Here is a 17,482-nt window from a genome sequence, read left to right as displayed (position 1 = left end):
TGTTTAATTTAGTCTTCAGGAGAGACTGCCTGCACACAGTACTAGTATTAATAGTTTTTTTTTCTTACATGAAAGCTGAGGCATTTATATTATATTTTAAGGTAACTTCATTTTGTGCTGTGAGGTTCTCTGCACTTTAACTTTTGAACCAACAGGTGCATTTGGATAAGTAAAGCCTATTTTTCTGCATTTTTGCAGTCCTGGTAATCTTTTATATTGGTAAAGTTGTTTATAGGACCATTTCTCAGTGTCTGTTTTTTTAATCAATAGTTTTTCAGTAATAACTTAATATTTAACATATCACTCAATTTTAAACAACCCCCGCGCCTCCCCCATAGTCTCCAAAATTTCTGTGGGAAACAATGGCGTGCGTAACAACGCTAATCAAGCTTAAGCTAGACGACCCGCCTCAAATACCCGTCCAGGGTAAATGTTATCCCAATTTTAGATGGCCTGTTCCAAACCATCCCGCCCCATGAAAAATTCATTCTTGCATATCTCTCTCTATATCTATCTATCTATCTATCTATCTATCTATCTATCTATCTATCTATCTATCTATCTATCTATCTATCTATCTATATCCCTGCACGCTTTGCGTGCATTATGTCTGCCACTGGCAGACATTTTACCATTTTGCACCCTGCTATAAATTATTTGTACCCTGCTATTCTCCCAAACTTTGAAGCCCCTGCATTCTGGTAACAGCAAATTTATAACGGGCCGCGTGTCCACGACGTACAATACACAACGAGAAATGTTTAAACAACCATGTAAAGCTGTTAACATTCTGTTGGCTAATACAGAGCCCAACGCGGGGGGTGGCACGAGCGCGGGCGCGGAAAAAAAAAACGGTCCCAAAAAAAAGGTCCCCCCAAAAAAAAAACCGAAAAAAAAAAGACGGGCGCAGGGGGGGCGCGCCAGCAGGGGGGTTCGCCCGGGGAGTAAATCACTCTAGGATCGCCACTGGTTATCCTCGTAATTGGTTTACGGGAAGATTTTGTTTGGTTATCCTCGTAATTGGTTTACGGTAGGGATGTCCCGATCAGGTTTTTTTGCCCTCCGATCCGATACCGATCATTTGATTTTGAGTATCTGCCGATACCGAGTCCCGATCCGATACTTCTTATAATCCATAAAAAATAAAGACGAGGAAAGAAACGGATCCAGGACGTTCCTCATTTTTTATTTAACACCTTATTTTAACATCCAACAACTCCGTTAGCAAACAGAGCACTTACGTGAGGCAGTTTGAACAATAAATAACAAATTAAAAAAAATAACCTTAAAATACCTGGCAGGAATGTAAACAAATAAAAAAAAATAAAATGCCACAGTGCCGGTAATTTGCTTTTAAGAACGCATCTCACAGTGGTGTACAGTAATTTCAATTAAGGAAATGAACGTTTTTCTTGATGAAAACAAGCATTTCTACCCTTTCAGGTTTGAGCCCGTTTCTTTTGTCATCCAACGAAAAAAAAAATGATCTCATGCTTTGCTTTCCGCTTCGAACTGCTTCCGTGTTCAACTTTGCCGGCAACAGGCAGCCAATAACCAATAGCGTCTCCGCTACAAAGTGATGTCATGCCGCACGCGTTGATGTTGCTGTGTTGAGACAAGAGGTCTGGTCTCACTCTGTGCCAATGCATAGCTATTGATGTGTTAAAAATGAGAATATATTATATAGCTATATATCCGATCCCTGATCGGGAGGCAATGCCCGATTCCGATCGAGTCTGAAACCATGTGATCGGGCCCGATTTCCGATCACGTGATCGGATCGGGACATCCCTAGTTTACGGGAAGATTTTTGTTTGGGTATCCTCGTAATTGGTTTACGATCTCAGCTCAAATTCAAGATCCTCTGCAAGAGACATAAAACAGCTAGTAAATCCCCTAGAAGACTAATGCCGCTTTTCCACTACAAACGCGGCTGAGCCGTGCCGTGCTGAGTCGAGCTGAGTCGAGCTGAGCGGGGCTGTTGGAGTTGCATTTCGACTACAACCGCGCTGAACCGTGCTGGCTGGAAGTGGGTGGACACATTGGGTGGAGTTAGCGAAAGTGGGTGGACGTCACGTGATGTCGTTAAGCAGCGCAAACAGTGACATCAGTGACAGTGGCGGAACAAGTCAGAGCCGGGCCGGGGGCGGGGCAAATGACCGGGCCCTTTATTAAAGCTTATCATAACATCATTTTAGGCTACAAAATGTCCGCAACTGCGGTGTTTACCAATTTCAACACTACCGGGTGCAACTATGTTATTTAGTACATCAAGTCCTTCAAACGAACATGTAACTCAGAAACAAAAAACATTAGGATACTGTACATGGCTCATAATAAAACATCAATAGCCTATACTGCGCACATTATTTGAAGGGCATACGAATGAGCGCTCAGAGGTTGCAACGGTGACAGGAAGAGTCAGAAATAAAGGGAGGGCGGTGCAAACCTCACTGAATGCACTGTGTTTACCAATTTCAACACTACCGGGTGCAACTATATGTTATTTTGTACATTAAGTCCTTCAAACGAACATGTAACTCAGAAACAAAAAAACATTAGGCGACATACTGTACATGGCTCATAATAAAACATCAATAGCCTACTGCGCGCATTATTTGAAGGGCATACGATGAGCCTTGCGCTCCGCGAACTCGTCCACGATGCTCTGTATGTCACTGATTCAGTGATCTTTTAAGCAGTAGTCTCACGACCTGAATAGTAAACAATAAACATGGAGGACATGGTGTCGTTAGTGTTGCTGGTCTTGGTGCTGTGGCTTGTTGTCACCGACAACACCAACAGATACTGGCAAGAGCGTATAGATGAGGCGAGGCGCATAAGGCTTCAGAAATTCTCGCAATTCGTAATTATTCTTCTTCCGGGTTTGCGGTGTTTACAGATCCCAGCGCGCTCGCGGGGCGTGTGTGGGCATGTGAGGACACGCCTCCTCACCAATCAGTGCACAGGGGAGTGTCTGCTCACGCCCCCAGCCTCACTCGGCACGGCTTGGCTCGCTTCAGCCCCACTCCAAAATGGTGCGAGTTTTAGGGGCTAAGCAGGGCTGAAGCGAGCTGAGTCGTGCTGGTTTTTGGTAGTCGAAACGCGAGCCGTGTCGGGCTGAAGTGAGCTGAAGCGAGCTGAAGTGAGCTGAAAAAGGGTAGTGGAAAAGGGCCATAAATTGTACCAAGCTCTCCAATCCAGAACATCAATCTAGACTAGCAGATGGGATTACAAGCGCACTTGTAGAAAACACCATGATCTCTCAAGGTGATGATGTCGAAATGCAATGGAAACAGCTTAAGAACATAATATGCCAAGTATCAGAGGATTTGCTAGGATACCCGAAAAGAAAATCCCCTGACTGGTTTAGGGATAATGAAGAATCAATCCAAAAGCTATTAAATGAAAAAGATGTGCTTTTTAAAAAACACCTGAACGTGAACTCGGAAAAGAGTAAAGCTGACTTCAAGGTTGTGAAAGCCAAAGTACAGAAGGAAATTCGTAGACTAAAAGATGACTGGTGGTCAAAGCTGGTAGAGGAGATGCAAGGCATGGCTGATAGAAATGGTACTAAAGGACTTTTTTCTGCATTGAGAGCCATCTATGGTCCAAAAACAAATACAGTTGTTCCTGTGAAATCTGCAGATGGTAGCAAAATTTATACAGACAAAGGTGAAATTACTGAACGATGGAAGGAGCACTTTTGTACCCTCCTCAACCAACAAGGATCAGCAAAACCCAATGCGTGTGATGGATTGACCAAACGCCCGGTGCGTGATGATCTATGTGACCCAATTACCATGGATGAACTGGAGAAAGCACTGAAAAGCACCAAAAGTGGTAAATCACCGGGACAGGATGGTATTCCAGCTGAAGTACTGAAGCATGGGGGTGAAAAGCTAAAGGCTGTGATGCTTGACCTCTTCAACACCTGTTTTGAAAGATCCTGTCTTCCACAAGATTTCAAAGATGCTGTAATTGTAACAATATACAAACAGAAAGAAGAAAGAAGTGACTGTGGAAACCACCGGGGTATATCTCTTCTGTCAGTCACAGCTAAAATATTTGCCAAGATCATCCTCAACAGACTGAAGCGTATATCAGAAAACACCCTACCTGAGAGTCAGTGTGGCTTCAGAGCCAGCAGATCTACAACTGACATGATTTTTTCACTTCGTCAACTGCAAGAAAAGGCAATAGAACAACAGCAACCTTTGTATATTGTATTTGTCGACTTCTCAAAGGCTTTCGACACTGTTGATAGAGCAACACTCTGGAAAGTTCTGCAGGCCTATGGCTGTCCTCAGAAAATCATTAAGATCATCCAATTATTTCACGATGGCATGGAGGGAAGAGTAACAGTAGGTGGTAACTTCAGTGAACCTTTCAAAGTCAATCATGGGGTAAAACAAGGCTGCGTCCTTGCACCAACCCTCTTCACAATGTTCCTATCAGCTGTTTTGGAAATAATGCCCACTGGTCTTGATGGCATTTATTTACGCACTCGAACAGATGGGAACCCATTCAACCCGGCAAGACTCCGAGCAAAAACAAAAATCAGAGAGATCTGCATCCGAGAGCTTATTTATGCAGATGATTCAGCTCTGTTAGCAAATGATCCTATTGCAATGCAAAAAATTGTTAATGCTTTTGCAAATGCTGCAGATCTTTTTGGGCTCAAGATTAATATCTCCAAGACAGAACTGCTCTTTCAACCTCCTCCTCAAAATAAAGAGAGTGTTCCACCTAATATCAAAGTCCAGGGTGAACCACTCAAATCTACAAACTGTTTCACGTACCTGGGAAGTGCAGTGACTAACAACAACTCATCAGACACAGAAGTTGATAGACGGATCCAAGCAGCTTCCAAGGCTTTTGGAGCACTCAAGAAAAAGCTTTGGTCTAGACATGACATTAGACTTGTCACAAAGATAAATGTTTACAACACAGTGGTTCTACCATCTCTGCTGTATGGTACAGACTGCATGACCCTGTACCGCAGACACATCAAGAAACTCACAGCCACACAACTCCGACATCTACTGAAGATATCTTGGAAGGACAGCGTGCCAGATGTGGAAGTCATTGAACGAGCCAACACAGAAAGTGTTGAAGCTCTTATTGTGGCCGCACAGTTCAGGTGGGCTGGACATCTAGTGAGAATGCCTGACACCCGTCTCCCAAAAACCATCTTTTATGGAGAACTAAGCTATGGCAGGAGGAACCGCGGTGGCCAAAAGCTAAGATACAAAGATACACTAAAGCGCCACATTAAGATGTGCTCTATAAATGACTCCACATGGACAGAAAATGCTCTTGATAGATCTAAATGGCGAGCAACCATACATCAGGCCAATATCTCAGTTGAAAAGGATAGAAAGGCAAGATATCTCAGAGCACATGCAGTTAGACATAGCAAGTGGACAGATACAGCTCATGAATGCCTGTTCTGTGGGAAACTATGCAGATCTAAAGCTGGCCTTGCAGCCCATGCACGTTATTGCTCCACATAAATTCCCAAAAATCATAGTCATCATCGTTTACGATGGACAGCATATATATATATATATATATATATCTCATCTCATCTTCTCTAGCCGCTTTATCCTGTTCTACAGGGTCGCAGGCAAGCTGGAGCCTATCCCAGCTGACTACAGGCGAAAGGCGGGGTACACCCTGGACAAGTCGCCAGGTCATCACAGGGCTGACACATAGACACAGACAACCATTCACACTCACACCTACGGTCAATTTAGAGTCACCAGTTAACCTAACCTGCATGTCTTTGGACTGTGGGGGAAACCGGAGCACCCGGAGGAAACCCACGCGGACACGGGGAGAACATGCAAACTCCGCACAGAAAGGCCCTCGCCAGCCCCGGGGCTCGAACCCAGGACCTTCTTGCTGTGAGGCGACAGCGCTAACCACTACACCACCATGCTGCCCATATATATATATATATATATATATATATATATATATATATATAATTGGTTTACGGGAAGATTTTGTTTGGTTATCCTCGTAATTGGTTTATGGGAAGATTTTGTTTGGTTATCCTCGTAATTGGTTTACGGGAAGATTTTTGTTTGGTTATGTGGTTTAGCATTCTACACAAATTCTAGACAATTTGGCCGGAGTTTCTCTAAGCTCCGGTGAGGTGCGACGAGGGCTGATAGGGCATGCCCGCCCTCTGAGCACCAATACACGTCAAGAAGAGCAAGGATTAACTCAAGCATACATCTCTTAATATTGTTAAAGAAGGCTAGAATTCTTCTGTGACCTTGTGTCTCACTGTGTATTGTACTGTTATGATAACACATTGCTCGAGACATAATATTGATATCTTTTTGAACATTCTATCAGGACGTGACCTGCTCAAGGTCTGACTACAGGCTCAGTTTTGAGTTACAGTAGACCCCCGCCTATTCGTGGTTCAGTATTCGCGAATTCACATATTCGCGGGATTTTATATAGAACATATCTCCTATACATTCGCGGAAATCTCAGCGATTCGCGGTCATTTGTGGCGAACATATCAAACGTTTACGCACTGCGAACGTTTACGCACTGCTACATTCTTGGAGCCGAATGCTCGCTCGCTATTGGCTGAAGATTGAATGGCGGGCTGCTGCTCATTGGCTGATACGAATGAGCGCATTGTACAGTACAGTCTCGTGGTTCCCGTAGTTCAGACTTGTTCACGTGCTGTGCGTTCTTGGTATTTTTGAATAATTTTTACGCCCTACAATGGCTCCTAAACGCTCTGCATCTTTTAAGGCTCCTGCCAAGGAACCTAAGCACCAGAAGAAGGTAATGATGCTGCAGGAGAAGGTAGGACTTCTCGATATGCTAAAGGAAGGGAAGAGTTTTGCAGCAGTATAGCCTAGGGTATAGGGAGTGTTTTAGACATCAAAATAAGCATTTGTGAGCCGTTTTATGGGGGGGGGGGGTTTACAAGTATTCGCGATTTTGGCTTATTCGCGGCCATGTTCGTTCCCTAACCCCCGCGAATACTGAGGGCTTACTGTATTCTCATGCAGGCATTTGCAACGATTAATATCCCTTGAGATCACACCTCAGCCCGGTAGATGGCGGTAATACACATCGATTGTTAACCGCCAATAAATCGACAGAAGAAGAAGAAGTAGTAGACGCGTTAGTAGTAAAGCTGAGAATCTGCTTTCTTTTTTCTACATATCGCTGAGTGGCTCCTATTCAGGTCAGTTGTTTGCTGTTACATTAGTCGATGCATTTTTTTAAAAAATTGAGTGTGATGAAAAGCACCAACCAGGCCGCATCCAGAAGAATTATGCGCAGTGTTGGTTTGCTAACCTCGCATTTTGTTTCGCACGCCATTTTTCTTTGTGAGCAAAAAAGAGAGTTTAAAAGTGTGGCATATTTATATTATTGATCAGGTTTGATCTGTCTGTATTGAAGGAGGTTGAATTGACAAAGTATAATCCAGGAATGTATATCTCTGCTGCCCAAGATATTCTGCTTCACGGATCCGGGAGCAGCAGACACAGCTGTTCAGAGAGGTTTCTCAGTAGGACAAACAAGAGTATATATTCACGTTCGAGAGTGTGTTGTAGCTATGTGATTGAATGGTGTTGTGATTGACGTAGCTAAGTTATCTATCTATGGCTGTGTAACGTAAATGGGTGATGGAGCATTACATCACTGGTTTAGACTACACTACTTTTATGAAAGAAGAGACATTATGTATTGTATAATTACATCACCTGTCAGGATCATAATCTTATGAAAGAAGAAAGACATTACTGGTCAACATAACCTTCATTGAATACAGGTCATTTCGTCCAATAGTTACTAGCCTCAACATTAACTTTTGATACCTTTTGCCCTGCAGGGCAAATGACCTCAAAATTTTGCCCTAAAATTTAGCGATATTTTGGCAAGTTTTCAAGTACACGGTTCAAGGTAATACTGATATGTTTTCTAGGGGCACAAATAAGTTATTTAGACAAAAGTACGTGTTTAAACACCCCCCCCCCCCCCCACACACACACACACTTATTAAAAAAAATATATTTCTGCAAGAGAAGAGCAAGACAAGCCCTGAAAACACGAGACATACATCAGTATCATATAATACTTGCATGTGGTACTAGTATGTAATATGTCTTTTTATATAGAGTTTAGGACATAACACACTTTTTGTTTTGCCTATAGCAATGACTAGCAATATTGCAAAGATGAATTATGAGACTTAAAACATCATAAAACAGAAGGCAGTGCTGTCTTATCATTCAATTTGCCATTGCATTTAGTAGGGAAATTAAAACAACCTGTCCTCATCTTCACATGCATGATGGGCCAATGTCAAATGATAAATGGGGTAAGATAGTGAATTATCCCATAGATAAATCTGTGTAAATTGATATATTTACTGTAGACGGTGTAGTTTACTATTGAAGCACAAAAGCATGTCTTACATTCAATGAATGTACTTACCACTACTAGCTTTTTACATATATAGACCACTTGCACATGATGTCACGCATCACATGATATTTACACCTGGGGTAAAACAGGCACTATCTTTTATGTAAGCAAGGCTTAATTTGTCTTCAATATGGTTCATTTTTGCGCTGTTTTTGGTTGTTCAAATAGATAAAAGGTATTACCGTCTCCCTGCTATAAAAAAATGTTAATAAAGAGAATAGGGCTGGGTGGTATGACCAAAAATTCATATCAGGTTATAAATTGAATCTCTTCACGGTAATGGTATATATCGCAGTATAAATGCCGCGGTATAAGACTTATAATGGAAGTGTTTCTGAATGGGTTTTGTAGTCCCTTAGCAAAGCTAAATTGAGTTAAACAATAACAAAAAAGCAAAGATATAATGTAATTTTTTGAGCATTTATTGTGCAGAAGAACAACAGAAGTTAAGGATAGCGCCTCAGAAGTACAAAATTCTTACAAAAATAAAGTGGATATTGTAAACAGTACTTCAAGTAAGAGAGGTTTTCTATCAGGCAAATGGCAAAAACAGTGAAAAGGTTCTGTAATCCAAAATAGTGCAAAAGACACCAAACATTAAATTTTCCACATCTTAAAGAACACAAAAAATAGATATTCTAATAACACTACTTCAAGTACACAGACAGAACAGGCTTTTGTTCTCTTGTGCAAAAACTGTCACTCACTACGTTTACATGCACATCCAAATCGAGCTACTGTCAGTAATCGAGCAAAGGGTCCCAGCAGGGGTGCCAGAGAAATCCAATCCTACATGCACAGTGTTTAAATCGAGCTATTGTTATGAGGTGCATTGTGCACCCGAGCCATAGGTGGCGCTACACGCCCCATTGTGTTGGTACACTTTCGGTTGTCGTCATGAAGAAGAGCTATTCAAGAGTATAAACAAAGGGACTACAGGCGGAAATTAGCATGTACTGCTATAACCTGGTACAGACATCTGTCCTTACCACAAGGATAATGTTTAATTTGTACACTGTCCCTTTTAAAAATAAAATAAACTCTAAACTCTAAGAAGAGTGTTTGTAGTTTGTATGTACGAACAGAAGTGTTCCTAATAAAGTGGGCGGCTAAGGTGAAGTGTCATGCTGACCGAGGCTGTTTTTTTTTTTTTCGACCGAGGGTGTTGTGTTTCCCACTTGTGGTCTCGTCACTCGTCACTTCCGGAAGGGGCAGTGCTGAAGTAAGTAGCTGGACTGCGTAGCTCGATAGGGTATACATGCACTAAGTAGCTCGGCAAAAATCGCATAATCTAGGTCGTGTAGCTCGATTACGAGAAATCAAGTTCGATTCAATTTCAGCCGAGCTAAGGTGTTTACATGCTAAGGTGTTTAGAGCTTCGATTTCAGACGAGCTACAGCAGAAATTCGATTTTCTCTATGTGCATGTAAACGCACTGACCTGAACATTTTGGTTTCATATTTCAAATTACAATCAAGCTGCAAACACTGAACTTTGGTTGCCAACAATAAGGTTTTCTTCTCTAATCCAAAATAGTGCAAAAGTTACCAAACAAATTTTCCACATCTTAAAGAACACAAAAATACAATTCTAAATAACACTACTTCAAGTACACAGAACAGACTTTTATTTTGTTTTGTCTGTTGTGCAAAAGTGTCACTGACTGATTGAACAATATATTTTTAAGAGAGAAACACTTACAGTACACTTAGCATCTTTTCAGTAAAAAACAACAATAACAAAAAGCAGCATATTTCCAATTAAAATCATAAGCTGCAACTCTGAACTTTAGTGTTTACTCCAGTTCACTTGCTTCCCAAGTTCCCATCCTCTTTTATAGGTTGTTAGCCAAAAGTTCTGGTTAATGTATAAGGAACTAAATTTAAACTTTAACGTTTGATTTAAAATGTTAACATGGAGGGACAGAAATACCATCTAGCCCACAGTTCAGGTCAGAGTCCTTTGAGAGTAAATGCTTTGGCTTTTGCAGCATTCTGTTCCCGACATCAGTTTTTTTGGGAAAGTCTTTATAGAGCTCTTGCAGTCACGTGACCGGAAAGTACACAACCGCCATCTTGTCGGTCAAAAACACTGCTGAATACTGCTGCACTCGTGTACAGAATGGATCAATTTCAACCGACAGACTACACGGCTCATTTTTCTAATGAACAGATAACTAGATATATGTCTAAAATAAACGATCTACAGATTAGTGACCCTTATGGCTTACCGGACGGAGTTTTCACGACCGGATTTTGAACTGCCAGCGGAATACCCGGACGTGTATAATTACCTCATTAACTTTCCCTCGCTGTTCAGTGGTGAAGCACTGCGTGCCTATAAATCTCTGGACAGTTATCTTTACAGAAATTCAGGATTTGTCAGCGACTCAGATGTGGCATCTTGTAAACAAGAATCCTCATTGGATGGGTAAGTCACTTAAGTATTGAGTATAGCACTGACCAGCCGATTATAGAATAGAATAAGGTAATTCCAGCTGTAATTCCAAATCTTCCGTCTTGTTTACATGGATCTGGCGTTGGAGAGATAGAGGCTTAGCAGTGGAGGTTTGAGTGGCTGTTTTCTGAGCTTAGTCAACAGGCTGGCTCTACAGCCTCGCTTTTGCTTCCGCTCCTGACGCCGCCTCCTTCGCTTTGCTTCCGATAACAATCCACGGAGACCCCGCTGGTCTCGCTATCTCGTCCGGAATGTTGTGCATGCGATTGAAATCGCTACAAACTGTCATTTTCTGCTGGAAACCAATGTCCAGTAAGTCCATACAGTTGTAGTGGATATTGAAGTCCAGTACAGACGAACAACACGCAAAAATACACAAAAAACATAAACGTGAACAGGTAGGGAGAGCTTGTAGCCGCAGCCGTTGTAGTAGAATTGTATATAGTAGGGTTTTCCAGAAGAAAAGGTAGAAGTAAAAGCAGAAGTAGAACCAGAAGTAGAAGTAGAAGGCGGAATATGGCGTTTGACTGACAAGATGGCGTCTGTCACAATCTGGATCGGCTGTGACGTCACATGCATGTGCTCCATACAAAGGTTTTCTTGCTTTTGTATTTTTTTTAACTGTTCTTTCGTGTCGGGACTCTTCAGGAAAAAGAAGGTATGTTCCAACATGCAGCTGATGCTAACACTACACTCTAAAAACAAATGTTTAGGCTCAACAACAAAAAATTTACCCAACAGTTTGCATCAGTCTTTTTTAGTCATAACTTCTAATGGAATTATTTTCAACCAGCAAACTACCTTGAGTTGTGGGAATTAACTTTTCCTCCACAATCAAAGGTATTTTTTACATCCACCAACTTAATAATTGTTAGCATATTTTTTTTCAAGTTGATTACTCATAAATATTGTCATTCCAACCAGTTTTTCACATTATTTAAAAGTAATTTTTAAGGCTTATGTACTTAATTACTATAATTATGAGCACACATTAAGTTGACAACATTTAAAAATTGAAGTTGCTGCAATCAGTTTTTCAGTAGTTTTCAGCTTTTTCATGCTTCCCCCCCATGTAGTATCTTTTAATAAATTAATGAATTTAACAACACAATTGACTTTTATTTTGAACTGCATTTGCGTACTTGAACACACTTAAATCTTGAAAACAAATAAAAAAAACTTGTAATTTGTGGGGCAATTAAAATTTAAGTAAAACAAACTGGCCACATTGTCTTGGGAAATTAAATAGCCTACTAAGCATACTCAAATATGCCATCACACCAAATCAATTATGCCATCACTGGAAACATAGGCCCTTCACACAATCCCAAATGTGTAAAGTCTGTAAAATGTTGTTAACTTCCATTTGAAAATCATTTTGTAAAACATGTACAAATATGTTGTAATGGCCTACCACAGATACAGTTATAAGTAAGTGCTCATCAGATATTAACTTTCAGTGGCCCCCAATCTCTTCAAGGTCCTGCAGCTTTTGTTTTTTACACGACAACGTAAAGACTTTTTAGATCAATTTTACAAAAAGTGAAACAAATCTGTAAAACTTTAACAAATCTTTTGACAGTAGGAAGTCGGTGTTTGAAACAGTATGAAAAATTGTAACACATTTTCATCTGTAAACCTCTTTGAGGATTAAATGCTGGCATGAAATAAAAGACTGAGCCAGTTCTAAGTGTAGTGGAACAGATCTTGGAACGCATCTAAATATATCAAACAATTGTGACCCCTCAAAACCTGAGTCTCCATAGAGATTTACTTATGTAATTACACATGCAGCTATATGTAAGCTACATATGTAATTACACAAATAAGCCCACAACATGTATTATCAAAACATCATTTTTTTTTTTTTTTGTCCACTATAAAGACAAGATTTGTTGCACATAGAGCGTATCCAAAGCAACTTCATAGAGAAATGACTCTAAATTTTTGGGTTCCCTTTTTGTTACACTATCAGTTTTGTTACACTATCAGCCTTTTATAGCCTTGGAATATAAATCCGAGATGGCGCCGTAGATGGCAGCCTCGGTACATTGCTCTCTCCTAGTTGTGTTGTTTTTGTTTATTTTCGTGAAGACCAGCCATGCAAACCAGATTGTTTTTAGTTGAGAGGAATTATTTTCTATCAAGCATCAAACTCAGAAAGAATTTTACCTAATTTCATTGATCCGGAAAGTTTTCTGGAACTTCTGGTCGGAGGAGCAGCTGCTGTCTGTGGGAGAAGATGCCGCAGGTGAGGGAAATGTTCCGGTGCACTTGTGCGACTTCGCAAGCGAGGATTTTGTATGCCTCTTCCAGCAATGCACCTGGCGAACGTTCGGTCCCTACCTAACAAGATAGATGAGCTGCTGCTTCTTCTGAACAAGGCAAACAGGGACTTTGCTCGATCTGCTGCCCTCTGCTTCACCGAAACCTGGCTCAGTGAACTCATCCCTGACAATGGACTACATCTTCCCCGGTTCGGTTTACACCGCGCAGATCGGCAAAAAGAGCCATCAGGAAAGACGAAAGGTGGAGGAATTTGCTTCTACATAAACGAAGGTTGGTGTACAGATGTTACAGTTCTCAGTAAACACTGTAGCCCAAACTTGGAATCACTTTTTCTGAACTGCAAACCGTTCTATTCACCGGGGGAATTTTGCTCATTCATTCTGGTCGGCATGTACATTCCACCACAAGGTGACGTGAGGGATGCTCTGCAAGCTCTCGCCGATCAGGTAAACTTCTCAGAGCATAAATATCCGGACTCATTGCTCATTATTATGGGAGACTTTAACAGAGCTAAATTGAACCACGAACTACCGAAATTCAGACAACACGTGGACTGTCCCACCAGAGACAATAACACCTTGGATCACTGCTACACAGTTCTTAAAGGGGCATGCCACTCTGTCCCCTGTGCGGCTCTAGGCCGCTCTGATCATTGCTTAGTTCACCTCATTCCCACTTACAAGCACAAATTAAAATGTGTAAAGCTTGCAATCAGAACAATGAAGAAGTGGACTAATGAGGCAAAGGACGAACTGAGGGACTGTTTTGACCGTACAGACTGGAGTGTTTCTGAAGATGCCACAGCTGACCTGGACGAACTTACTGACACTGTGACATCCTACATTAGTTTTTGCCAGGAAGTGTGTGTGCCAACAAAGACTTTCCGCATTTTCAACAACAAGCCATGGTTCACTGCTAAACTGAGTCAGCTCCGCCAGGTGAAGGAGGAGGCCTTCAGCAATGGAGACAAGACTCTGCACAAAAAACTCACACACTGACCAAAGAGATCAGAGCAGCTAAAAAAAATTACTCTGAAAAGCTGAAGCACTGGGTTCTCTGTATTGTGGAGAGGCCTTCAAGACCTCACCAACTACAAGAGACCATCCCCCACTGCTGAGGCTAACAATGGTCTTGCTGACGACCTGAATGCTTTTTACTGCGGATTTGAAAGGGAGACATTAACCCCCTATCCCAGACCAACTGCAGTCCCTACCATTCACCTGGCTACCCCTCCCCCTCCGCCCCCCCCCATCCACACTAATCATATGCGAACAGGACGCCTGCCGCCTCTTTTGGCCCTTTTCCACTACCCTTTTTCAGCTCGCTTCAGCTCACTTCAGCCCGACACGGCTCACGTTTCGACTACCTTAGAGCAGCATGACTCAGCTCGCTTCAGCCCTGCTTAGCACCCAAAACTCGCACGGTTTTGGAGTAGGGCTGAAGCGAGCCAAACCGAGCCGAGTGGGGCTAGGGGTATGAGGAGACACTCCCCTGTGCACTGATTGGTGAGGAGGAGTGTCCTCACATGCCCACACACGCCCCGCGAGCATGCTGGGATCTGTAAACACCGTAAACCCGGAAGAAGAATAATTACGAATTACGAGAATTTCTGAAGCCTTATGAGCCTCGCCTCATCTATACGCTCTTGCCAGTATCTGTTGGCGTTGTCGGTGACAACAAGCCACAGCACCAAGACCAGCAACACTAACGACTCCATGTTTATTGTTTACTATCCGGGTCGTGAGACTACCGCTTAAAAGATCACTGATGTCACTGTTTGCGCCGCCTAATGACATCACGTGATGTCCACCCACTTTCGCTAACTCCACCCAATGTGTCCACCCACTTCCAGCCAGCACGGTTCAGCGCGGTTGTAGTCGAAATGCAACTCCAACAGCCCTACTCAGCTCGACTCAGCCCAACTCAGCACGGCACGGCTCAGCCCAACTCGGCCGCCTTGGTAATGGAAAAGCGGCATTAGAGAGACAGAAAGTTCGTAAAGCTCCAGGCTCTGATGGAGTATCACCCTCCTGTCTCAGGACCTGTGCAGTCCAGCTGGCTCCAATCTTCACACACATCTTCAACAGATCACTGGAGCTGTGCAAAGTCCTCTCATGCTTCAAAAGCTCCACCATCATCCCAGTTCCCAAGAAACCCTCAATCACTGGACTGAATGACTACAGACCTGTGGCCTTGACCTCAGTCGCCATGAAGTCCTTTGAACGCCTGGTATTGACTCACCTCAAAAACATCACAGGTCACCAGCTGGACCCCCTGCAGTTTACCTACAGGGCAAATAGGTCAGTGGACGATGCAGTGAATATGGGGCTGCATTTCATTCTGCAACACCTTGACCAACCAGGGGCCTATGCTAGGATCCTGTTTGTGGACTTCAGCTGGACGTTCAACACTATCATACCTGAAATTCTCACTGCCAAACTCTCTCAGCTCACTGTATCTCCTGCCATCTGTAAGTGGATCTCCAGCTTCCTGACTGACAGGAGTCAGCATGTGCGGCTGGGAGACGTCACATCTGGAACCAGGACAGTCAGCACTGGTGCTCCACAGGGGTGTGTCCTTTCCCCACTGCTCTTCTCCCTCTACACAAATGACTGCACTTCTAAAGACCCAGTCAAGCTCCTAAAATTTGCAGATGACACCACTGTCATTGGGCTCATCCAGGATGGTGACGAGTCTGCATATCGGCAAGAGGTGGTCTGGTGCAGTCAACACAATCTAGAGCTAAACACTCTAAAGACCGTGGAGATGGTTGTGGACTTCAGGAAGTACCCCACAGTGCCCCCCCCACAATCTCCAACAGCCCTGTCACATGTGGTCTCTCAAGTTTCTGGGATCCATCATCTCCCAGGATCTGAAGTGTGAGTCCAACATCAATGCCATCCTTAAAAAGGCTCAGCAGAGGATGTACTTTTTACGACAACTGCGGAAACATGGCCTTTCACAAGAGCTTTTGATCATCTTCTACACTGCTGTCATTGAATCCATCCTCTGCTTATCCATCACAGTTTGGTTTGGAGCAGCCACAAAACAGGACAAGCACAGACTACAACGCACAATTCGGTCAGCGGAAAAGATCATTGGTGCCTCTCTGCCCTCCCTTCAGGACCTGTACAATGGGAGGACCAGGAAGCGGGCAGAGAACATCAAAGACCCCACACATCCTGCACACGCACTCTTCAACCTCCTTCCCTCTGGCAGGTGCTACAGATCCCTGTGCCCTAAAACAACCAGACACAAGAACAGCTTCTTTCCCACTGCCATCACTCTCCTGAACTGTGGATAAGTGGGTCATCCCCACTTGGCCATCCACCCACTTCTGCCAGTGCCTGTTCAGGTGTCCATGACCATGGCAACCTTGACAGGACAGTGTTTGTGTGTGTATCTTGTTGTGGATGCTACGAGATGCTTGAATTTCTGTTGCATGCTTACCATTCCTATGTGCATCCTGCACATTACACTGCACTATTACTTGCACTTTACATTCCACACTCACCACTTGGCCTGTAATTTAGGTCTAATTTATGTCTTAACTTGTATCTTATTGTATTATTTGTACACGATGTTATGTGCATATATATAAATAATATAATCAGTGGTGGGCATAGAGTAGTTTTTTTAATCTAGATTAATCTCACTGAAACTTTGAAATTAATTTAGATTAAAATGGCTCATTCAGAATATGTGCACTACCTAAGTAATGACTAAAAGTAAGTCCTTGAGAAGAGGTTTCTTAAGATATTGGAGCGCTGTCTGTTCCAATAGTGCAGATTTTGTCAGCTATCCCCCACTGATTAGTGACGTCGAGAAACTGCCTAGCACACGCTTCTGCAAAGTGACGCTCCTCTGTTTTCATCACACCTAACAAAGTAGATCAGAATAAGTTCATTACTAGTAGTAAACAATTAGCAATCATCAAGAAGCAAACATAACGTGTTGGTAATTCGTGATGTCGTGGTAATTACATGCTAAGTAATTTTAAATTGTGTAATTTAAAGTGACATAACGTAGCCTACCTAAAGCGAAGGAGTGAAATTCCCAGCTAGCATTGATGAGGTGCACAGTAATGCCGAGGTAGTTATCGTTGTTGACAGATGTCCAGTGGTCCCCGGTCAGTGCTACACACCTCGCCTCTACCATCTTCTCATCCTTTGCAGCTTTCTCTGCGGCGTACTGGTCATGTATTCTCCTAATGATAGTTCGCCTCGCAGGTAGTTTGTAAGATGGGTCACCTGTGGCCGCCTGG

General features: G+C 42.7%; 1 protein-coding gene across 4 annotated transcripts in view; it reads left to right on the top strand.

Annotated features, from left to right (window-relative positions):
• The window catches only part of slc39a6 (solute carrier family 39 member 6), a 191,051-nt gene that overhangs the window by 14,694 nt on the left and 158,875 nt on the right, over positions 1-17,482 (top strand). For 2 of the 4 annotated variants that reach the window (XM_060905930.1, XM_060905927.1), the window contains exon 1: positions 7,127-7,225. The exons of 1 other annotated variant lie outside the window; for it this stretch is intronic. The gene's annotated coding sequence lies outside the window, so the exon portion shown is untranslated. Of the gene's footprint in view, positions 1-7,117; positions 7,226-17,482 lie in introns of those variants that run through there. One more of the 4 variants, XM_060905929.1, reaches the window with a different exon arrangement.

The sequence above is a fragment of the Neoarius graeffei genome, chromosome 23 (genome assembly GCF_027579695.1).
Source record: "Neoarius graeffei isolate fNeoGra1 chromosome 23, fNeoGra1.pri, whole genome shotgun sequence".
In the NCBI taxonomy this organism is placed as follows: domain Eukaryota; kingdom Metazoa; phylum Chordata; class Actinopteri; order Siluriformes; family Ariidae; genus Neoarius; species Neoarius graeffei.
This window is presented reverse-complemented; position numbering and strand designations above follow the sequence as displayed.